The sequence below is a fragment of the Struthio camelus genome, chromosome Z, assembly GCF_040807025.1.
Source record: "Struthio camelus isolate bStrCam1 chromosome Z, bStrCam1.hap1, whole genome shotgun sequence".
In the NCBI taxonomy this organism is placed as follows: domain Eukaryota; kingdom Metazoa; phylum Chordata; class Aves; order Struthioniformes; family Struthionidae; genus Struthio; species Struthio camelus.
Window position 1 is genome coordinate 57,400,525 of NC_090982.1, and position 25,560 is coordinate 57,426,084.

A 25,560-nucleotide genomic window follows, 5' to 3' on the forward strand; every position below is an offset into this window, starting at 1 on the left:
AAAATATTACCTTCAGCTGGTATACAGAAGAAATTTGGCATTTCTATTTATTTGTTAGGAACATAAAACTGCTCTGGAAGGAGGTCAGTGCTAGGAGAAACAAAACAGTCTTACAGGTTTGTAAACTACTTTGCAGGCTCATTCTATGAATACTCTTGGAGACATGGTTTTAAGCAATGAAGAGATGAGAAAAGAAAAACGTGATAATATTTCTAAGATCATTGTCCCTTTCCCTCTGCCAAATTTATTTCTAGGCCTTCCACTGCTCACACCATTAATGCAATTACACTCAGCTGAATAAAATCTCTCTATAAACTGTTTCCATAAAGGAGTTCAGACAGAAGGAATCAGGAGCCAAATTCAAAGTGATCAGTTAAATAAGACTCCAGACTGGCGAATGCCAGCAGCTTCTTCCCTGCCTCATAACAAAATTAACTGTTTTATTGCAAGGGATGATGAACACACATCTCTCTGATATTGTTTATTACTTGCTGGTGGCAGGAAGAAGGAATACCTCCTCTTCACTCCCAGAAATGAAATTGCTACAGAAGAACATTAGTTCAAACTAACAGAGGTCTCATTGGAACAAAAAAAAGAACTTAATTATGCTAATTGTAGGCCACAAGTTTTGACTACCAGGCCAGTTATTAAGGAACAGTATCATGGTTCTACACAAACAAATACAGTGGGATACAGACATTAATCCTGTTGTACACAGCTGTAATAGGGCTAGCTGTGATATCAGGAACAAGTGATGCCTATTGCCAACATTTTCAACTTAAAGTTTATTTTCATCTTCCATCTCTATTACTGAATAGACTAGCACAGTAATATACTCAGTAGACTCATTTTTTTGGTATTTGTTCTTTATTCATGTAAGCATTAATTGCAGTAGGCAAAATTCTACCTATATTGCACTAACTCTTTTTTCAGTAGCGCAATACACTAAACCTAGCCAGTCATGTTCTTTTCCTGAAATCTTCAGGTCCTTTTTCCACTTGGCTTTCAATAGATTGCTTGTATCGGTTATCCATCATTTAAAACCAATTCTAATGTTAAAATCTAAAAAAGTAGGTACTGAACAAGTGTAAACATAAACCAAAAAACAAATAAAAAACCCTGAAAATCCCCTCTACAGATATTTTCTTAGTTCTTCTCAAATTTAAGGCAAGTGTCTAGAAAATGTGCATGTAGCTGATGTATGTAGCTGAAGTATGTATGAAGCTATTTCATTTGTGCTACTGCTTCTCGTCCTTCCCTCTGCTACCCTTGCTGATTTTTCCTATTTTATATATCCCAATCCTTGCATTTAAGAAAGTTTTAATGTGCCAGTTTAGAGGATCAGAATCATTGCTTACAAATGTCTGTGAGACTTTAAAAACATCAATAAAAAGAATAACATAGATCTATGATACTATGCCTAATATGATAACAATTGGAAAAAATAGTAGAATTCCTTTTTCACACTATTTTGAAATTTATTTTACACTTATTTACATGTTCAATTTATTACTAGACATGGAATCTCTTTTATGTGAAAGACAGAGTCTGGATTTTCATAGATGGGAAACCTAGGACACACACACGTTCAGGATTGCTCAACATATAAAGAAAACAAGATTTACCACCAATAAAAGTACGCTATTTCAGACACGTTAGGAATGCTTTTCTACTACGCTGTGCTTTGTCCATTGTCTGCTTCATCCAGAAAGAAAGATATACATTCAGAAATACATTCAGAAAGGCACCACTTTACAGTTGTTTTTCAAGGGTGCAAGTCATGAAAAGAGATATGAAGTTGAAGAGACCTCACCTCACTATAAAGCTCTGTGTTTCAAAAAAAGTCTTATTTTGTGTTTAGAAAAGTCACCTTCTTTGTATTCCCTGGCCCGTCAGTAAGCATAAACACTTTGAGGGGAACAGAACGGAAACTGAAAGAGAAGGTTAGGGGAAGAAAAAGGACATGCATCTTGAAATACCTTTGATTATGTCTGAAGACATAGCTTGGATGACAAATGTCAATGTGAGAAATAATTATATGCAGTACAGGTGAAAATTCACTCACATTGTGCACCATCATTCAGTGAGTAACTGGATGTCTTTTTCAGTTAACTGAGACTTGTGACAGAACTGGCAGCTATGTACTAAAGAACAAGCTTCTTAGTAGCCTTCAGTTTTAAGAATTATTTATCTTCCACAAGGTAGGAATGAAATGCAGAGCTAGATTTAATGTTTAGAGCACCTAAAAGGTCAGCTTTCGGAAAATTAAGTCTCTTCCATTTCAATTTCACTGCAGAAACTTAAATTAGAGTTAGGGTGGCTCTGACATTTTTCCTCCTCTACCTGTAGCAAGAAAATATTAGATTATTGTTGTGATTTTTCAAAAGAAATGGAGTAAACTGAAATCTCACTGAAGCTCAGGAAAATGTAGGTTCCTAAAACATTTAGGTTTCTTTGAAAATCACAGACATTTAAGTGAGCACATTACCAGTCAACATACATTTCTCCTTTCCCATCATGGTGTTTGACTATTATGAATGGCAGTATTTTGCAAATCAAACTGAAGAACACTGGGTAACTCTGACCTTAAAAAAAAACATGATGTGAAAAATGTATTCAGTTGTCATTTTATAATAGCAGTTTTTACATTTTTACATTACCACGAACTTAAGTGCAAAAAAAAAAGAGTAGTGCTAAAGTTGATTATATCTTCTGTTGTTAACCATTAATTGCTACTGTCATTGTCCAGCACTCTGTTCATGGTATGCTTCCTCAACTTATTGCTGTACTGACATAAAGAACAGCCATATAAAGGGCAATGGATGGGGCACAAGGTAATGACAGATAGGTGATGTAAAAGTCAGATTTAATACCTACAGACGTAACTCCAGAAATATAAGCCTTGATCTCTTCCTGTAAAACCTAGGCAGGAAGCAACTTCCCACTCTGGGAAAACATTAAATATAGTGAAATATATTTCTATCCCAAATTCCAAAAATAATACAAAGTTCACAATTTCATCACCATTTTCCCCTACAATTCTTTGACCCCCCAAAAAAAAAGTTTGAATGGAAACATTATATTTTATATATTTGAAGTCACTCATTTTGGATGTGATTCTTTTGGTTAATGTTTCTATGTGAAAGCCATCAAAAGCTTAAAGTGGAGTTATGCTACCTGGAAGACTTTAATATTCCTGCTCAAAAAAAAGCTGATTATGAGTTTTTGGCAAATTTGAAATCTTCACGGCTCACAAAAAATGTAGACGGAGAAGAGCCATTAACATTGATTTCGTTTTAGGACTATTTACAATTTTTGACAAATTATGATTTGAGTGGGAGAAGGAGATAGATAGATTATGAAAAATTCCAAACCCACTTCCTGCTGTAAGCCTCATGTTTTAACCCTTTTACATCAGAGGAACTGGACTTAAGGAAGAAAAATCTGCCATCCTTGCAGAGCTATGGGTATTCTTCACATATGGGAGGGAGTATATGAATGTCTTTCATGTTGTTGAGGAAAAGCAGGAATCAATTCTAGAAAGAATCTAACCGAAACAAAACATCTGAACCTATATTAAAAAATTCTTTGCAACAATATTTATGTCAATCTTGAAGGCAGTTTGTAAAAAGGCATATAATGCAGGAGAAGCTATAACAGCTAACCAAGGCAGAAAATACATTTACCTTCCTATAGAAATAGTTTGTACCAATTGTGTCCAAGAATTCAATATGCCTAGATTTTTCAGTCAGTAAAGCATATGGTGGTTATACATTTTTTTTCTTTATGAGTTACATAACAACTTTTTTATGCTGGGTAAATTATTGATGAGGACACACAAAGCAAGGTTTTTTCATCAGAATGAATATGTACAGATGAAGTTAGCGAGGAAGGCAGCAGAACTTTTTATTAAAGGAAATAACTCTTAAAATTGTATTTTGATTAACACTATTTTCTTTAAATAAAGCATCTAGATTCCCGGATAGTGTGAGTGGTTAAAAGTCAGGCGGATGTAGATTACTTTGTCTTTTATAATCATTGTTAAGTAGGCAAGTTGATTTCAGAACAAAGCGTAAGTTTTAAATCTTAGACCCTGCAATTTTTGTTCACTGTGTAGTGATTGTCCATACTGTTAGTCTAGTAGTTTTTGGTAAGTCTAATTTTATGAAGGAGAGATACAAGATTGAAATTTTAATAAATATAAGTCAGCTGAAGCAGACTCCAAGATCATGCTGAGGCCAACTTTCTAATAGAGCAAATACACTGATATTTAATATTGTCTGTAATTCCTGATTTTGTTATTGCTGTGGTAGTAATGTCTTTTTTGGGTATATCCCTCTACCCGTAACAACATTGTTCCAGAGTTTTGATCAGTACTTCTCAACACGTAGATAATTAGGTCTTTATAGTTATCCTATCAAAAGTAACAAGGGTCTAATTTGAATGGTACACATTAAAATGCATACAGTTCATAAACTACCTATTAGTATGATAATTGCAGTACCCTGTACATATAGGTTTAAAAAGAACAGCTATTATTAAATACAAATCTGATGGTAGCATCACATAATACATACTAACTACCGTACAAAATACATTATCTTACCTTAATTACCTGAATTACTCTGAAAATGTTCGTAGCCTTTTTCTCTCCCAGTAAACATAACACAGAAACAGAATGTTTTTTCAATAGGAGACAGCTCAAATATGTTGAACAAGCTATGGCAAAATAGTCCATAAGCCTCACTCAGAGTTTGTTATTTTCTTTCATGCCCAGTGCAGGAGTATTATAAGGCCATATTTACAAGGAATTACTTGCATGTGCTCTATTCCTCTGTGAGGAACATTCGGAATTAATTTTAAACATTCAGTGAAAGATCTTAAGGCATAAATAGTCTTTCAGGTACTTACCTGAAAACCTCAGGTAGGGTGCTAAGGACTACCACAGAGTGGGATTTCAACAGTAGAGGAAAAAGCTGTTCGTCTAGGATGAAGTAAGGTTTTTTTCCAGTCATTCTTTGCTTTCTCTGTAGTCACATCATGCGCCGGAGGGTTGGGTTAGAGGATCAGTGCAGTGAGGTTCCCAACAGCCATTTTTTTTCTTAGGTGCTACAGTGGGAATTCAGCTGCTTATTGACATGCGGTGAATGCTTACACCATGACCCTCCCAACTGAAATCTGGCCTGCTCTTTTAAACAGCAGCAGGGCACTGTGGTCCATGAACGTGGAAAGACTGACACCTCCACACCAAACCCCAACATGGGGTGCGGGATGGGGGAGGGGGGATAAATCTATCTTTTTTGTTTGGTTTTCATGCTACTCAAGCAAAAAATTGCATGGCAGGTGAAACTAGGAAAAAAAAATCCTCACAAGCAGCACAAAAACCTGAGGAAAGCATTAGCAGTTGCAAAAGCCATCACCATAGTAGATGTCTGACCACCTCAGGCAGGGAGAGTGGTGAAGAATACATATGCCCAGCAGAGAACGTCTCTGAGCTCTAGAGAATGCAGTGAGATCCCAGCAAACACAGGCAGCTAATGCAGTGCAGAGAATACTTTACGAACAGCACTGAAGGTTGCAATTCCTACTGCTGACTGTGTGCCAATATAGTCTCTGTAGACACTGTACTCTGTAGATACTGTACTCTTGGATATGGAAAAAATATCTCAGCATCTCAGAAAGATTTCTGGCTTTCTGATAAAGACTGCCCAAACCTGTAAATGTTTTCTAGCATGAAAAATATATTTGGAAGTTTTTCTCTGAAAAATTGTACCTGTTTTAGAGGGTAAATCAAATCAGTAGATTTAAGTAAAGGATCTTATTTCCTCATAAATGGACTCTAGTTAATTAGTACTTCACTCTCCTGATTTTATGGGAATGCCTGAGACTTGAACTGTTGCTTTATTTGCAGAATGGGAGCATTAAAGTTTTTGTGGAAATGTACTGGAAAGAGCGAGCTTGCTTTAGCCGATCTGAACTCCTTCCACAGTTCAACTTACAGGCAAATGCAAGGATTTGGGAAAACTCAGAACTCCTTTGTATGCTGAGTTGTTCTCAATGTTCTTGCTATTGGATCGTCCCATCGAAGGGATGGGTTTTCCTCTCCTTTTAGTATCGTTTGTAGGTTTATCTTAAAATCTGTCAGTTCTCCTGGAGGTCAGTTCATGTGTGTTAGGATTTTGTGACCCTCTAAGCTTGAACGTACAAGGCAGTGGCACCAGAACTACAGCACTGACGGCACCTAGTGAGGGTGCTGCAGCGTCTCTAGGTACTGTCTTTCCTTATTCTCATAGTTCTAGATGCAGGCGATCAAAAGCAATATTTCTTTCTGCTAGAGGTTTCAATAAATCCAGATTTCCACTGAATGTAGTCTAACATTTCTTTGTATGTCTCCTTTCAAACCTGTCATACAAAGATGATGTACATATTGTTATAAAAATATGCGTTATATTTCCTACTCAATTGTCTTCCAAAAAAAAAAAAAAAAACCAACCATCTCCCCTTTCCAGAAGACAGAATTAGCTTGGCTCATCAGTTCTGATACTGTTTTAAAATCCTTTCACAGGTTCCTAACTGTCTGAGTCTGAGAAAAACAGTTGATATGCCTATAGAAAGTCTGTAAAGTAGATGGAAGTCATGGAAGTTGATGACATTTATGAAGATCCATGACCATTTAGAGAAATGAGCTACTGGCACTCTTTTGAGCATGACCTGCATAACTCAATCATGTGTAAAGGAAAGATGGGTTAGGGCTGAGAGTCTGTCAGATTTTGCATACTGAGCTGTCTGAGTTTATTCAGTATTAGACAGGAGAGCTTAAGACCAGGAGTCTGCAAATGTTGTACTTGTTTATGAAATTAAGGACTGAAGGCATATTTATAAGCTCAGTTGCAAGCAGTTACCCATCATTCCGCCCAAGTTCTCAGCTAATAAAATGCAATTAGGAGCCATCTAACTACATTAGGGTGGTAGTCAGCTTTAGGGAATATATTCAGCCACTTGGCTGAGTTCGTTTGCCTAGGGACTGCCCTGCTGTAACTACTCAGCTTCTGAACTGGTGCTGGTATGGAGGACTTGCAAGGTCTGCCTGCAACCGACTGCATAAATATGCGCTAGAGGGTAAGTATCCAAATGGAAACTAAGTATGAGTTTGTTCCAGAAATTACTGATTATAGTTCTGTGGCCATGTTACAGGTCAAACTAGAGGATTATCTTTTATGTCCTTCAAAACTATGCATTACTTAACCACTTAGGAACCTGGTGTCTTCAATGAAAATACTCTTGAAGGAGAGTTGCTAGAGCAAGGATGTAAGTTTCCACTGTGGAATGACAATATAATTTTAGTTGTTTTAATACATTCTTACAGCAAAAATCTGAGACAAAACCAAGAGAGAAAGATATTTAAATGCAGGAAAATACTAGGCCATTCAGAAGATTGTTTCCAGATTTATTTTGTTATGTTTAATTCTATTTAACAATTGGCTAGGCCAACTACTTGATCCCAATAAAACCAGTGAAACAATGTATTCAGACTTTTGAGGAAAAACTGAGTTCTACATCTGAACTGCTGACCTGTATTTTGAATGACATATATCAAATAACTTAATGCAGCAGATTTGGTTATGGAACTATTGAACTCCTATTTAAGGAAATAGTATTTGACTTTGATCTGTACAAGACTCCTGCTTTTGCCACAGATGTCAAATCTCGGCTCCAAAAGCGTTTGTAATAGCAGCTTAAAGAAATAATAAGATTTTAAAAAGTGTCTCCTGCTTTTTAGGAGGGAGTGTTCTCCGTAGGCACTATAAGTTTGAAGGAGGCGTGACAGATGCAGTCTGTGCACATGTGGATAGAAGGCTAGGGCTTTACTATAGCATCTTTGTAAACAGTTTTGCAGTTTAATTTTACAAGCAAGTGTTTCCCCAGTTATTTTACTGCATATGGTAACTGCAACAATTCAGGCTTATGTGGTGAACAGAGTTGAAGGAGATCCCAATGAGCAACAATATTTGTTCTGTGTAAAAATCCTAGCATATAAATAGGATACAAATACAATTCATCTTTTAGATGTGTTGTAGCTGACTTCAAAAATCATCATTTTCTCTTTAGTCTCATGTTGCTACGGTATTAAAACCTAATGTTTTAGGTTTTACAATCTGGAGGTCAGGAAATCTGTCACTGTGGAAAACAACCAACAGCATTCTAAAGAGCAGAAGTAGATAATAAGGTTCACACATGAATTAAGTTAGCGATCATAGCAATAACTGCTATACCATTCAATACTGACTTAACCTGTAGAGGATATCTTTCTATCCAGAAAACAAAGCAGTGAAATTTAGAAAAAGGGTTTCATCTCACACTAAATACATCTTTGCTTTTATTTCCATTTGCTTTCACAGTCTCTAAGAGAGAGAAACCAAAAAATGCTTGGCTCAGACTGTATGTTCTCTTGCCCACTTGAAGGGGTTTGTTACTAGAACAAATGTGTGCATCACTGTTTAAACATTTAAATAATGTAATGACATAAACATTAGTACCATTGGATACATATAGGAAGTGAAAGAAGAGCAAACTGAAAATCACAGATTTACTGATGGGTGAAGGACGGTTCAGGGAAGGCAGGAACACTGTGGTTTACTGCATTCCTTGTTTCTTTTTCCATTGATCAACCATTTCATGGCCTTATCACATCCCTAGAACTGCTGATCATGCTCACCTAGGTTCCACAGACCACGACTGGGTGACGGACCTAGATCCGTACGTATCATAAGCCTACTCTGAAAATGGGTGTAAGCCTCATTACTGAGGTTTGCCTATCATCAAGCCTTTAATAGCTTGAATGGTTTGCTGCCAGTCCAAGTTCTTAAAAACGCCTGCTAAGATGAAATATCCACAAGCAAAGGTTCATGAAAGTAGACATGTTCCACCATACCACAGAAAATAATATTTATTGAAAATATTTGTCAGAAATCTGTTAGTGACAAATGCACGTTTGCATGTGTCAGTAATGAAAATAGTTAAACCACTGAAGTAAAAATGCAGGTTGAAGAGGTAACCAAAGAATGATGCAGCATATCGAGGGAAAAAATGATAAGAACACTCGTAAGTTGTCCCGCCCTGCCTGCATGAGCACAAGTACCCTTTTTCATTTAACTTTAAATCGAAGTGTCACTTTTTTCTGGGGAAAAAGTGAAAAGTAAGCCAAGTGTTGTTAATCAGTCTGAGCTCAGACAAACAGCACTGTGTTCACTGCACTCTCTTCCTCTAACAAATCCTTCCAGACCTTTGATCCAGCAAAGTTGATTCACACATACCTATCTTCCTCTTTCCCTCAGAGTATCAAAGAGTCTATTTTTAAGCTCTTGTCAATGTTTAAACAAGAGGCAGACAGAACTCAGCCTGTTTGAATGGTATATGAAGGCAAACTTTTTCAAACTTAAGCTACATGTATGCCTACCTAAGTCAAGCTTCAAAAGCAAAGTCACCTACTTCAAAGAGGCTGATCCTCAAAGGTAATATTAACATCTGCTTAACATACTGACAGCACACAAACATGGCTAAAATTTTTTTAAGGAATATGCTTAAACAGCCACCATACCTTCAGTGAATAATTTCTGCAGTTAAATCTGCCTGGATAAGTAAGCAATGGGAGAATTACTGAGGGTATAACACAGCACCAGGCTATATCCTGAGGAACTGCATAGTGTTGGCTGGCTTCTCTATCTCTCAGCTGAACCCTATGTGGAAAGGTCCATTGTTCATGTATTCCCGTCTTCAGCCTCAAGGACAAACCTACTGAATCTTTAAACAGGAAAATAACGCTACAGAGCTAGTTATATGTGTTTTCTAGACAGATGTCTATTTATTAAAGCATGCAGTTGCAGACACTATATCTGTCAACACCAGCTGTCTCTATTGTATTTCTAATGTGTCTGATAATATATTTTTATTTTTATGCTTTTATGTTCTCAATTCACATAACTCACTTTTCATGTTTTTCTTTGTTTCTGAAAGCTTGGATACTTGTCTATTCAAGAGTTGAAGAGAAATTTTTGGGTCACTTAATTATTCTGCTTGGTAGTCATAGAGCTTAAACAACAGCTAAATGATGTAGTTAGATCAGTGCCTACAATTTCAAACTCTTCCTCCTTGTGTTGCTAATGCCATTACAGGAAATAATAGTTAATTTTATATTTATTTATGTATTTGCACATTTATTTAGCAACACAATTTGGTATGCAAATACATGTCAAAAAAACTTTCCTCAATTTTAGAACAACCAGGAGGCTTCCTATTGTTTTCCCTCTTAGTTTCTTATGTTATCTGCACTGGTTTAGTTTAGATGATGCATAAAAGACCTTGTGACCTGCAGAAACCGAGTAACCCTCTGTTGACATTTACAGACAATGTTAAATTACTAGGACTTTGTACATTGCAGCAACCCTCAATTACTGATATGTAGGAAAGAATATTGTACAGAAAAGTCTGTACTGGAACTGCCTGAGGCCTTGTGAATATATAGGAAGGTAGGAACATTTTGTTGCTCAGAATCAGAGGCAGAAACATCTTTTAAAGGTTAAGTAGTCTTTTTCTTCTTTCTTATTCCTTAAGGGTCTTTGTCTTTTAATTATATTCTCTTATTTTGTCCAAAAGTAATAAGCTAATTCGAATGTTTCATTGAGTCATAGATTTTTTTCCTCAATTCCATATACAGTGCCAGAACTTCTCATTACTATCCAGAAAACTCAGTGATTTTTAACAAATGAGGCTGTCCAAAATCAAACACATAATCAGCCTCTTTCTTTAGTATGAAATGCACTTTCAAAATTTTACAGTTCCCAGATAGCATTAATTAGTATCCAACCAAACTTCCTTGATGTAACAAGGAAGAAGAAGAAAGAATATATATCCACAGAAAACTGTACAAGCTTTTCTGTGGAGAAAATGAAAATCAAAGTAAATATACTTGCTAGGCAACAGTAAGTTGGTATTGCATAAAGAACTCCCAGAGATTGTTTCTTCTCCTAGGCTGGCCAGTAACTGCCACTTAATTTAATAAACTTGTTATGAAATTATATTTTCAACTGTGGACATTATTTAGGACAAAAACATAGTGGAGATGTGTTTATATAATTTGGAGAGTATATAGGTTTAGATCAATAGGAGTTAGAGCTACAGTATTACTGAAGTGGGAAGACACACCTAAAATCAAAATTTAAATAATCAAATCCCTGCTAATTGGCCATCATAGCCTTGGAAACACATCATGTCAATCATCTTCCATAACTTTATCTCTGGAAAATGTGGGAACCACTGCTACATGAGTCATATAACACTCTCTACAGGCAGTGGACAGGGATAGTTAATTCTGGAGGACAATGTATTCACTCCAGCAAGGCGGGAGGTGCAGATTTAACCTCCTCATGGAGGAAGGCTCTCAGTATTAGGAGGCACCACCAACGCTTTGCACTTTACTTGTCAGAAAACCATGGAAGTTCAAGAAAGCATTCTTGCTTGCTAAACTGAGAGGAGAAAAAACGGGCTATAAAACTCCTGACAATGTATAAAGGACTATCAAGGACCATTCATTTTACTGTTGAACGCTTTAGTTAAATGACTGAATGTTCAGTCTATGACGAGACCCTTTTAAGGCCTCTTTAAATATAATATAAGGAGGAAAAGTCTCCTCATATATGGCACAGGTGAGCTGTCATTAATCACCTGTACAGTCAGTTCTACTAACTGTAAAGTAAGAGTAAAGTTCCCTGAAAGGAAGATATTAAAAGGCTCCACACTGTGAATATAGAGTTTGATTGTTATAATAGTAATTATTACCTATAATATCGAAGATGTAAAATACAAGTCGAACCTAGGCTCTTTTGTGTACTTTACTATCAAATAATCAGATGTAGAGTGTCAATGGAGTGTGAGGTGCAATTAAGAGCTGGATTTTGTGTAATTTAATGTAACTGATCATAGCCAGTTGTGTACAAACCCTTTTATCTGCAAGGAAATCTTTTATTACTTGCTTCAAAGAAAAGCAACAACAAAAGAACAACTTAAAAATAGAATGAAGAAAAATAAATAAAATACAAATCAAACAAGCAAAATAAAATGCAAGACTTCTAGTGTGCATAGCAGAGAAAAAATAGTGCAAAGAAAATGACAGTTTTCCTCTCCAAACAGAATGCCTGTTTTGGCCCTTCCTAACTGTAACATGAAAATGAAATGTGCTCCTCTGGCACAATTATTTATCTTCTTTCTTGTGTAGTCTGATCAATAAAGAAATAGTTTATAATGTTCTAATTTAAATTGTTATCCTTAGCTTCACATCTTAACGCTCAAAAATGAACAAGAATGTTTTCCTTAGAGCTGTGATTTCAAGCTGCAGAAGTCACAAGAGCATGCTGAAGGAATGGCTTTATCTAATTCACATCTCAAAGGCTTTGTTCACAAGCAGAGTGCTTAAGCATTCATGCTATTTTAATAGAAAGCTTAGATTCAGCCACCAGAGAAAGGATTTGCCAAGCTATGACGGGTCAGTCTAATTTAAACTATTGCCCTTTATGAAAATGTGTACATTTTTGCATAACCACAGTTAGCCTTGTGTAACAGAGCTGTATCTTGCAGCTCTAAACCATGAATTCCACTATATTGTAAGTTATCTTTGAAGGCTATCTTACCCAAAGGTAATGTACCAGTTAGGCAGCATTAATATTCTCTATTTCAGTTGTGTTTGTATAACAAGAAGTATTTAAACATGTAATTTTTTCCTGCTACTGGGATATTTTGCTTCAGGTGGTAATCACTGTTTATGAAATCATATGAGTTAGTTCTTAGGTAGGTGCGGTAAATACTGACCTTCCTGCTTGGAGAGCAGGTACTTGTTCAGTGCTGTTTTGTGCCTATCAGTTGAAGCCTTCCCTGTCTGAATTAGATGGATATTGGAAGTGCCCTACCTTTGATTTTTAAATCAGTGGCACAGACATCTGCTGGATTAGCTTGTTTGGCTTCTTCCCAAATGAGAACTACAGGGGTGGAAAACAGTGTGAGTTGAGATTATTTGCCTCCGAGAGTCGTTGTTTTCATTTTTTCTCTCTGTCAGTTCCAAGCTTTGTTTTATGTGCAGTACAGTCTTCAACCCTTTGATATACTACTGTTTGCATTGCTCTGAAACTGTGTTTAAAGACTCTACTTAAGAAATTAGCAAGAAGACAGCCAAGACATCTAGGAGCTTTCCTAAATGAGTTACTGTGCCCAGTAGGGTTTCAAACCAGAAGAATGCGGCCACTACCAGTAATTACTTTTGCAGGTGGAACATGCAAACTTGATACATATTTAGGGGATATGATTAGCTTGCCGCTAACAACCAGTCAGATAATGCTTCTAATTTTTTTGACTTGTTTGTTTATCCCACCACCTATTACCTTACAATTCTCTTAGTAGGGGGTTATGTGAATTTGTCTCTTTTTGAATACATTTCAGGCCATTCTTTACTATATAAGACCCTATCAGCTCTGGCACAGTTACAATGGCAGAAGGTATGCTGTATGTTTCATGTGTACAGGCACACTAGTTAGGTTGTATGTTGTATTTTACAAATTTTTCAAAATGTGTTATTTTCTTGAAAAGTATTGCCGGGTCTGAAAGAGATTCTCACTCCTTAGTACTTCTCGTTATTTATGAAGGGCTGCTCTGAATTGTGCAGGTTGCTTCTGGCTAGCTGTCCTGCTTAGCATAAAGCCGGTAGTGGAGCTTTCATGAGGGAAGAGGAAAAACTGCTGGCCGGAGGGTCCTCCTCCTTGGGAGAATTGCAGAGATATATCTTTATTTTCTGCTATATAAGAATGTGGTCCTAGAGCTTCGTTCATGTTGGCCTTTATGGATATGCTATAAAGTTTGAAACATCTTAATCTTGTTTTATGCAACTAAACTTTTACTATGTACATTTCTGAGTGTGTATCTAGAGGACTTTCTAGCTCATTGTCTTTAACGTTCCTGTGGCAATTCCCCGCACGGAAACTGGTACAGAGGCTAATGCTGAAGGCAAGCACTACAGGGTATGTGGGCAGAGCTTGCCCCCACTACCCCCCCCCCCCCCACCTTCTGTTTTATTGCTGTTGCAGTACATTGAGTTACAGTTTGGTGCCAAATCAACTTTAAAATGTTGTCTCTGACATTCACGTAAAGGCAGACATCACCCTAAGTTCTAAACTTCTACTTTCCTAATAGATTACTTGATATAGTTCTCAGGTTGGCTGACTTCAGCTGGTTAAACATTCCCAGACACAATCTGGAGGCTTATGAAGCTTGGACTTTTATCAGCAGTGCTTTTCCGTACAGCTCTGCTATATTTAGTTCCATTTTTCAGGCTCCTGCAACCTGAACATTGCTCAAATCTTACTCTAATGGATGTTTCTTGCCATAGTGGGCTCCTATAATATACAAAAAGCTCAATTCATTTGTGTTAGAGTCCACTATTTTCACCTTTCTAATTGGGGAAAAAAAAAGTATGATTCTGCAGGGTTTTTTAGTCAACATGAAAGCTCCTATCTTCACTGGTTGGATGATTGAACTACTAATTTGGAACAGAATCTAAGAAAGATCAAAATCCCACATTCATCTCCCCTGCTGGAAAATTTTGAAACAATTCTTTCAGCCTTAGTTCTGCAAGTGCAGGCTATGCCTTTGCCTGTCTTTACTCACTGCTAGTAAGTCTATCTCGGATGAGAAAAATCTTTGCATTTAACCCCAGTAGAAGTCACCTGTGTTAGGAAAGCCCTATGTTAGTAAAATAGAGGTTTCTGTGGTGATAATGAGCAGCTTTGACTGATCATTACAGAAAGACCAGCAGTAAAGCAGACAGCTGGTAGGATGACAGGTTTCTTTTCCCTTTCTTAAGCTCTTATCTCAGAAGACAAGAACTAACATTTCCCTTCTTGACCAGAACCGCACTAAAGATTTTTGCTTCTTTGCAAGAAACTACTTTCCTTCACAAAGCCCTTTTCTTCCGAAGATACTGTTCATTTCTCAATAGTAGTTGCAGGGTGACAACAGATATACTGGATAGGAATAGATATACTGCTAACATAATCTAGTCTCTCCCTGAACTCATCCAAGTATGTAAAAAATATGTAGAGGACACTGATCTTTTCAAGTCATCTTCTTGGTATTCCTGGCTTGTTCCTCCTGTAGGGTATGCAGACAAGAACTACGTTTCTTCTCAATTCTTCCATGAGGCATGAGTGAGGGAAGTGGAGATCTTGCAAGGTTTCTGCTCTGATTGCATAAAAGCTTGCAATCTTTACGGTAATGTCAATGCATGGCACAGTTACAAAGAGTATACTAATATTAAATATGATTTTGTGGATATAGATGATAGTATTTTTGTGAAACAAACAAACAAACCAACCGAAAAAAAACAAGCAAAGGCTAAGTTAGGAATACCATTTCAAAATGAAAATGATAGGTATGACTAATATATGCTCTATATTCCTGACCTGCCACCCATATTAGGGGGAAAAAAGGTTATTAATACTTAACAAAAATATTTGTTAGTTTTCAATTCATTTGATATTTATCTTCTGTCCTTTCACTGAAAACCTAGGTGCATTAATTACCAAGACTCTGATTTTTCAAAATATTTGAGTTTAAAAAGATGGAACTGAATTTTCAAAACTGGCTTTTGATTAGCCTTGAGAAGAGAAGGCCCTGGGGGGATCTTGTGAGTATGTACCAATACCTGAAGGAAGGGTGTAAGGAGGACGGAGCCAGACTATTCTCAGTGGTGCCCAGGGGCAGGGCAAGAGGCACAAATTGAAATACAGTAAACAAACTTTTAAACATAAGAAAAAGCTTTTTTTACTGCGAGGGTCCTTGAACACTGAAACAGGTTACCCAGAGAGGTTATGCAGGCTCCATCCTTGGAAATACTTAATACCTGACATGGTCCTGGGCAGCCTGCTCTGGCTGACCCTGCTTAAGCAGGGGGTTGGACCAGAGGATCTGCAGAGGTGCCTTCCAGCCCCTGCCATTCTGTGATTCTTTCTTCTGAGTGCAAGTTCAAAATATTAATACTGTTTCGGTTTGTCTACTCTGAGATCTGCTTCATATAACTAAGTTTAAAACTAAAGGATTTCTGAGGGTGAAGTAACAAATGAATCCTCAGGTCTTTATTTTAGTATGAAACAGCTAAAGCATTGCTTTCCATTTCTACAAGGGGGTCATGGAAGAAGTCATTTTGCCTGGAAATTTCCATGGTTCAGGAATGAGGAAAGCCAGAAGGTCTGAAATTGAAGTTATGTAATGCAATCAAAAAATATGATTATGCTCTTTTCACACTCTGATCTTTGAAAATACGTATTGTGGGAGCTAAGTATCAATTCAGAAAGGCTTTTAATGGTGGAAATAAATGTACATGAGTAAATTTTTCAAAGTTCACAAACACTCTCAGAATTCTAAGTGAAACCCATGGCGCAGAGGCATTCAGCAAGAAGCTGTAATTCTGTACTCTTATGCTTGCCAGGAACATTTGGAATGGCATAAATTTCTACACTGTGAAGAATAAAATTAGAAAAAATAATGCCTAGAATATTTGAAGGTGCTTACATAAATCACTTTATTTTTCAGAACTTCTGGTCACATGCAGTTTGAAAGAGCCTGAAATTGGGTATCTGGGCCCAGTTCAAAGCCAGTACTAAGAGTGGAAGTGTTTCTCTGTATACTCAAGATACTCAGGGCATTTTTACATTCAAGGTTCATTGTTTCTTTTAGGATTTGCTAACGCATCTACATGCTCAGTGCCTAGAAACCTTATTATATGACCTCTGTCATCTATGCTATCAAAGCTCCTAACAATGATATTAAACCATCTATCACAATATTCAATTGTAAGTGGATGGTTGAGCTGTACTTTCATAACTTGGGATTAAAAGCAGGGTTTGAAAATATTAGTAGTAATAACCAACTGGCACAGACTGCATGCTGTAGTTTCAACTCTCTATGGATCTTGATTCTTTGAGTTGTAATGTAGCTAAATGTAACCTTGATGGAAAGTCCTGGAACTAAGTTAGAGATTTTTGTATAGGTGTCTCGGTGTATATTTTGTATTTCCTAGACAGGCCTTAACTTTTTAACTGTTCTGTATTAAAGCTCAATAAATCTACCCTTAGTTGTGAGTATCCATCTTGGTCATCACCCAGTTGTTTGGGAGTCTCAAAATGAAGAACTGAAAACTTACTTTCTGCTTTGCTGTTGCGATTTTCCTTACTGTTATTTTTGTTTAGCCTGTTCTAGTTTGTGTTCTTATCATGTTTCCTCCTCTAGCGCTGTGCAGTTGTAAAACAATTTATAAATCACTTAAAACTCAGAAGAACATTCATCACTTGTTTCTCCTGTGTTTCTGTCTTCAGCTTCATAAAATATTTGGGAAGCTTTTTTCTGTGCCTAGCAATCTAATATGCACAAAGTCCCTGGGACAGAAACTGAAGAGCAAAATATATGTCAATTAACCATTTATGACCCTAAGTAAAATGATTTGTTAACACTAACATGATGACCATGCTGCCTTTCACAGCCCAGTAAAGACTTTTTCTATACTTGAAACGTTGACTTAGTTGAAAACAAAACCAGAGACTTAAGTATCTACATATTTTGGAGGACCAGGGTCATTAGGTTTAAGAAACTGCAATCTGAGAAATAATTCCTGTCTCATCTTTTAAAATGTATACTTTAACACTGAAGTATTTGAATGCATGTATTTGCAATCCTTTGCAAGTGGTTTTGATTAGATAGTACCAAGGAATACACTTGGCATCATCAAAAGACCCTATGACAGTAATGTCTCTGTTCCCTAGGGCAATTTTTGTTATGTTTAGGTGACAATATAATTTTGTTCCAGAATAAGTGGGATTACATCTTAGGTTTGAACACTAAAAATATCAACTTCTGAACTGATCATACTTCTGTCTTGACTTCAATGCCTGGACTCATGCATGGCAAAACAATTTATTCTAATCACCTGGTGGGGCAACGGTTTCTTTAATTTTTATTACTTAATGAAGAGTTTTACATAACAAAATACATAATGTAGATGTTGAAAATAAATTTTTACTTTAGGAACATCAAACATTTGAAATGCAATTTAAATATTAATATTTTATGTCAATGTCTTTTTAATCATTAAGTTTTTGGGTTTTTTTAGACTTTAGCTAAAATCCTGCAATTCATTCTGGCATTATTTTGGAATATGCAAGCAGGAAAACCTTCTCTTTGCTTCATGCTGCTTACAGGATCTATGGTTGAAGTCAGAATAGATGCTCATTAACGATGCAAGTTAGGCAGCTATAATAAGCTTATTTGTTTTGCTTATCAGTCTTTTTGCCTTGTTTGTAGAAATTACTGAAGGCTAGGCCAAAACTCTGAATGCTGTCACTTGATGCGTTTGGCAGTTTTACTTAATCATTCTGGTCATTAAAATGCATTAAATTATTGCTCAGATAAACAGTTGCCTTCATATCTAAACCGTTTAGGGATTCTTAAGATGATTTTTGGAAGTGGTTCGTGTGCATTAGCCATATCAAGAAAGTTCTATGAATCAAATGGCTTAATCCACAGAACTTTTCATGCAATCATACAAAAATTATGCACGATTGCTCATGCTTATGCAAGCCTTCTCTTGGAGAAAATTTGTCATGAAAACTGTCATTTAAATTTCTTTTCCACTGAATGAGGCAGAACACACTAAAGCCCAGACTACTATCCATTGCATAAGACATTGGATGTCATAGTATTAATTAAGTCTACAGGGGGGAATATAATGCTGGCATTCTTTTGTTATAACTAGAGCGCTAAATTTAGCTCTAGGACACAATTGCATAGCTGAAAAATAAAGCAACGTTGGCAGTTGTAAGTGATTGTGCCAAGGCTGACTTAAGACTAGGGTTTCATGTATGTAAAGATCCAGGAGAATAAAGTTCCTTAAACAAGGCTTGTCATTGGACAGCAAATTCTGAGATTCATTTTACTCAGTGAATACTATCATTGGTTAAAACTGTAGGTTTTTGGTTTTGCCTTTTTTTAAATTCAACCCAGGGCATTTCCCCTGTAAATACTTTCTTATCTACCTCACATGCCTTGTATTAATCCCCAGCTCCTCCACCTGTGGTTTTCTTCGTAGGCTGTAAGCAGGTCTCCAGAAGTAATCACAGTGCGTAAAGTAAGGCATCACAGTAACTCTTTTCCTGCTACTACAGCTATTTGGTTTTGCTTTTTTTCAATGTACAGCCTGTTCACTTCCAGAAATTATACTCCCTTCTCTTCAAAACACATTAAAGGCAATATTCTTCTGAAACCACCAAAGCCAGCTGTTTAATCTTTCACAGAAACCTATAAAACTCCTCAGTGAGTATACAAAATCCTTAAAGGGAACAACCAGGAAGAGGGTCAGAATCAAACCTGTGGAAGGCAAGCGTGGTTAGGTGTGTGTGGTGTTTGTGTGGTGGTTTTTTTTTGTTAATATGTGAATGCCTTACGCTTCTATATTGTTCTGAATGTGATGAATAATACCCCATAATCACAGGAACACCTAATTAGAGGATGATCATTTAAATTTAAAGGAAAGGGGTTTGCAAAATAATTCACAATATTAGTCTTTAGAGCTTTTCAGAAAGAAAGAGGGGAAAAAAACTTCAGGTCTCTACCAGTCTACTCTCTCATGTGGCCATGAGTTATTGTACTGCGCAAGAACAGAAGGAGATACCAAGATTCAGCAATTAATGTCACAGACTAATTTTGTCATCAGGAGTCTGCTGTACCTATTTTTATATCTATACAGATAACGCAAATGTTCAATAATTGCATTGCTCATGTCCCCATAGAAATTAAAACATAAAACACCTTATCCCTGTCACAGTGGAAATAAGAAAACAGGGATTCAATGTTCCTTGATAATTACACTTATCTATTACCATGAATATACCTTTCAAATTAAAATTGGAAATGTGTGTTATAAAATAATCATTAAGATGATGCCTCCACTATATTGGAAGATAGATTAACACACTTTGCATATATATCTATTTTTGATACTTTGGCTACAATGTGGCATTGCTAAGTAAGTTTTAAGCATGCAGATTTCAAGCAGAAGTCTTGGAAACATAAAATATTGCTTTCAGAAACAAGAAGATACAAATCTCAGACAATTTGTGAAGATAAATTTCTTTGTGCTTGCATGTGTTCAGTGTGACACCACATCTCTTTTCAAACAATTCTGCTGTTTCATCACAAAAAATAGTGCCCATACTGTAGCATTTAAATTGACAATAGATTTCAATTTTAAAACAAGTATTTTCACTTTGGCATATGTGCTCAAGAACAGTAAAACAAAGCAGTTTGCTTGTGCAGAAAATCCTGTTTATCAATAAAGTTCTTGCTGAGGAAAACATGAATCATTAGCTATTGCAATGGGAAGGGACAACCTAGCTATTGCAATGGGAAGGGACAACCTGGGCAGTGTTTGTACTAGTGTATGTACAACCTGGGCATCTAGTGTAGTCAGAAAAGACCTAAGTATTTTAGGTTTAAAAATGGCTTCATTCTTTTATTCCCTAAGCAGAACAACTGTGGTAACCTGCTGGGTGGTTCCCATTATTTTTTATAGTTATAAAAATCCTGTAAGCTAGGAAATTGCATAATAATTATTATTACAAGAGAATTATTATATTCAACCGTAAAGGATTTTTTTTTTGTACTGTTCTGTTGACACAAGTTTTAAGCCTTAAGAATAGCATCATTTTGCTTTGGGTATTTTTTTTTTTCCATTTCATTCTATACTAGGTTATATCTTTATATATGAGGAAGTACTGCACTGTCAGTTTATCCTTTTGGATAATTATATATTGCTGATACGAAATTTATGATAGTTATGGCATGATATTTAAAAGGCTCCTCATATGTTCTTGTTTATTGGGCAGGTTGTCTAACATGATGAATGTTGCTGCTTTTACTGTATCCACGTATTATAGCTCTTAGGCAGCAATGTTTGCAGAGCCTGAGATTCGTAGACTGTTTCTTTAAACTTCTTCACAGTAAAATACAAAAAAAAAAAAAAGGGTCCAATTCCTATAAAATGTTAGCATATTTCTTCTCAGGACTCTCTAAGCTTCTTAACCTCTTGTTCACCTTTGACATTGCTGTTTTAAAATACAGCACAGAAACTTTCACACCCCACGTAGATCTAGAGGAATGGTCCCTATTGGATCAGATAAGTTGCATCTCCTTAATGGAAAAAAATAGTAAACTCTGAATTTAGAGTTTAAATCTTAAAATATACTAATTAAAACTTTCAGTTATTTTATTGTACTGTGGACATGGCAACAGCAAGAAAAAAAGGATGAGCGCAGCAATATCACCTTTCACATCACTTCACATCAATCAACATTTTGGTCCAGTATGAAGTTGCTTAAAACCGCTTATAAATTCTCTTTTTCAGGCCAATACTTTCTAGGCCACGTGCTTGGCTTTCTTTCTAAAATGGATTAGTTGTTTCTGAACATGAGGACCAGGATGAAAGAGATTGCAAAGAAGAAGGGACAGGCTGCAAATGGGAAAGTGTGTATTTGGGATATGCGAGGGAGCTCGCCAACCTGGAAGGACCAAGAGTGTAGGGGCTCACGGCTTTTAGACTGAGGCTTGCTTGAGAGGTTTATGGAGAAAAGTAATAACAGAAAAATAAGCAATCTCTCTCAAAAATAGCATGCATGATTTTCCTTTCATCTTACTCCCTATTTGCACTGCTGTATCCATTTATTCGTCATTCATTTTAGTAAAAGCGGGACTGCAGTGTGGATTCCTATGTGACAGGTTCATCTCGGAGGTACGCCCAAAAGCCTAGCACGGCTTGGACAGGCTTTTCTCTCCACCCTGCTCTGTAGGCAGTTCATCCGAGGGGCAGCTCTTTGCAGAAGCAGAGTTCACTGGTGATCTGAACTGCTGCTGAAGGATCCTCTCCTTCCTGAAGCTAAAAGTAGTGCTCTGAGGTATGTGGACATGCACTGGTCAGAATAAGTCACAGGGAAAAATGAGAATCAATAATAGAGGCTGCACTGCTTTGATATTTGCTTTGAATAGCTCAAGAAACATTACTGAACATGCAGAGCCATGCCAGACAAGCTTAGATTTCTAGGCAATAAACATCAATTGTAACAGTTAACACTTATGATAACAATTGTACGTGCAGCTCATCATAGCGTTATTTATGCTAAGAAGTTTGAAAGTCGATAGTGAGATGTTGATTCTAGCAAAGAATCAGGTTAAGGCACTGTGAAGCAGCCCACTTTTATGATATACCTTTTACAGGACACAAACACAGATTCAATCTGGTCCAGAGTGAATGAAGTGAAACTTTAGACAGCCACTAAAGTTTTTATTTAAGAAGCTCCTACCTTCAAGCAAAGATAAGTTTCATATGAACCTCAAGGAGCATTACTATATGTGTAAGAACAGATTCCTCAAAAGGGATGGTCACTATGAAGTGTGTGTCATTTAAGTACACTTCACTGAATATATAAGCAGAGGAACATTGCTTTATGTGACCTTGACTGATGTATCTGATACCTTTGCTTCCAAAATAGTTTAGTGCAGAATAAAACTATTTTCTTTTCCTCCAGGGAATAAATGAAATGGAAGAAAAAGGCCAGCCTACGCTTCATAGGTTTTATTGAAGTGAACTTTTAAAACAAAATAATCCAGAAAAAGTGTTATATATTAACCTTAAAAAAAAAAAATGCACATTTAATTTTAACTAAAAGTCAGACAAGAATCTCTTAATTATATATCAATGCTAGGACTATTAATACAAAAATAATCAATAGAAAATAATCTGATGCTAAGAAATCATTGCTTTAGGATGCATTTGCTGCAGTATAACTTCTGTGAAGTATCTAGAAAGCTGTTGCAGGATAGATTGAATTTCTCTCTTTTCTTGTGAGCTAGTTCAAGTTTTCCTCCAACATTTTGTCACATGATAGTGCATAAAAAAATATATTTAAATTCCCTAGAATAGGAGAAGTATTTGATTAATTTTTTGAGTATGAGTTAATTCTATTTGCATATATACGCACATACAAATGTCTTTTTTTCTATAGCAGATAATAATGCATGTCTAATCTGAGATAAATGTCTCTGCAACAGTAAATGCAATCTCTAGTGTTAAAAAGGGACTTGATTGACAACCATAGTCTCAGACCTGTAATTTGATTTGCATATGAATTTGGGTTTTTAAAAGATTACATATTTTTAAAAAGAAACTTTTAAAATTGGTGACAGAATATTAAGCAGAACTGTATTAAGTTCTAGAAAACAAGTACTATTAGGTGAGCTGCTTGATTTTTACTCATGCAAGTTCCAGTTTTGCTTTGTCTATGGCTTCTTGTTGAAGGTCTTTCCAAACAGAATGTAGGGCTCCCATGTCATCTTCCATTTTACTTCCCCACATATGTCAAAGTCAACCATTAGCTGTATAATTGCAGTATACAGCATTTCATGGTGGCCTGCTGGAGCACGTGAAACTTCCTGTGTTATCTGCTTCCCAGGCGTTATTGGGAGCAGGACAAAATTTGAAGTATACTTTGCCGATGTTCAACAGTGTTGATCTTCCCTAAGTCATTATCTCGGCATCTCTGTTAAAGCCCTTCTTGGATTCAGTTCTTAGTATTTTTTTGTTAAAACCCACAATAAATTGGCATTTTTAGTCAAGCACAATACAATACAGTCAAGTATTCAATCATTTTAGAAGGCTAGTAAAATACAAAAAAAAGAAACTTAAATGAGCTTAGTGTGTGAAACTGCCGTTTCCTTTTTAACAAAACTGCCAACTTCGAATGGTTTGTTATCAGATTAGTCAAAGTGAGCTTGGCAAAAACTGCACCACCACTGAGCTTTTACTGATGATATTCATTGAGTACTGGGAATGATTCTACCTCCTCTAAACAGCAGCAATCATTTCCATTCTTGTTTCCACTCTAACTGAATTGTGTTTTAAATAGCCCAGGAAAGGCAGGGGAGCTATTATTTACAATAAACACATTTTGATTCAGATGTGGAAAGACAATCTTTAAAAACTGGTTAAAGAAACTCACTCAGGGGACTTTGTGTGCATAGCTTATTATCTCTGGTAGCATTTAGAGAGGTGGAAGGTCTAACCAATACTATTTGAAAGAACTCACAGGAACCAAAACACATTGAAAGCATACACTATTTTATCACTTTGGAAAAGAATATTGTTATTAAAGGCTAACAACTCAAAACTCAGCCTTGCAGTGGAAGCAGTATAGCAGATAATAAATAAGAGATACAAAAGTGTTGCAAACTGCAGCAAGGGAACCCCCCTCTAGCTTATATTTGATGCACCTGTTGTCTTTGTGGAAGAAATACCCATCTACAACTTGTAGTTTATAATCTTGGCATCTGATCTTTTTGGAAATGGGATGTTGGGCTGGATGGACTTTTAGTCTAACATGATGTAAATGATATTATGCTCTTAATGTTTCTCAAAATAGTAACAAGCAAACACAGATATTTAGCTGGAAGCGAGGCACTGACAGTCTCTGCCAGTTGTGAAGTTACAAGAAGTCCATCTTCTTTTTTTTTTTTTTTTTTTTTAAATGAAGGACCACTTTACCGATTCAGTACATTTCACAAGTTGTTACTTGTTACTATATGTTTGCATACTTGCCAGATCACCATCCGGAGACTAAGTTTGTCTTACAGCCCTTTGCCAGGCCTTGATGGTTTTTATGTATCCAAACAACAATGTCAACACTCAGTCCTTTGAGAACAATGATCTTGGTAGTGCAAACGATTAGGACGTTTCCGTTAAGACAGCTGGCCTAGCATAACATAAAACTCATCAGCTGAGCCTGGCACATAACTTATGTAACTTGGCAGCTAATCTTTTGGCAAGGATCCCTGATAAGCTATACATCAGTTTATATTTGGCTACCAGCCTCCATTAGTAACTTTTTTCAAGCCAAATTGACCTATTTTCTCAAGATCACCAACACAGGCCTGGAATATCATGTACATGCCTTAGGCAGAATATCTTGCAGCTGCGAGAGAAGAGATTGTATTTGTGGATAGTCAGTCTTGAGAAGTTTCTATAGACAGCTGGGTAGAGTTTTCTCCAGATTCAAGGAAAATAGTTTTAGTGTATTTTATTCCCCTGATTTGGTTAAAAGTTTGGATAAATTGGCTACATTTATTTAAGAGTGATTGAAATTCCCTCAGCAAGCATTTTTCCCGGTAAAAATAATGTTGTCCTTTCTTTAATTTCTATTTCATTGAAACAAAGCCATGACAAAAATGTTTGTTTGATATAAGTCATTTTACACATGCATACACATACATATATATGTTTGAGCCAATGAAACAATACTATCAATTACTCAGGCACATACTTTCCAGCTACAGAAAAAGCTTTTCATTTGGATGTGGTCTTAATTTGCTTTGTACCACCTCGCTTTGGTTTTTCCTACATTTTGTAGAAAGCCTTTGAATTAGTAC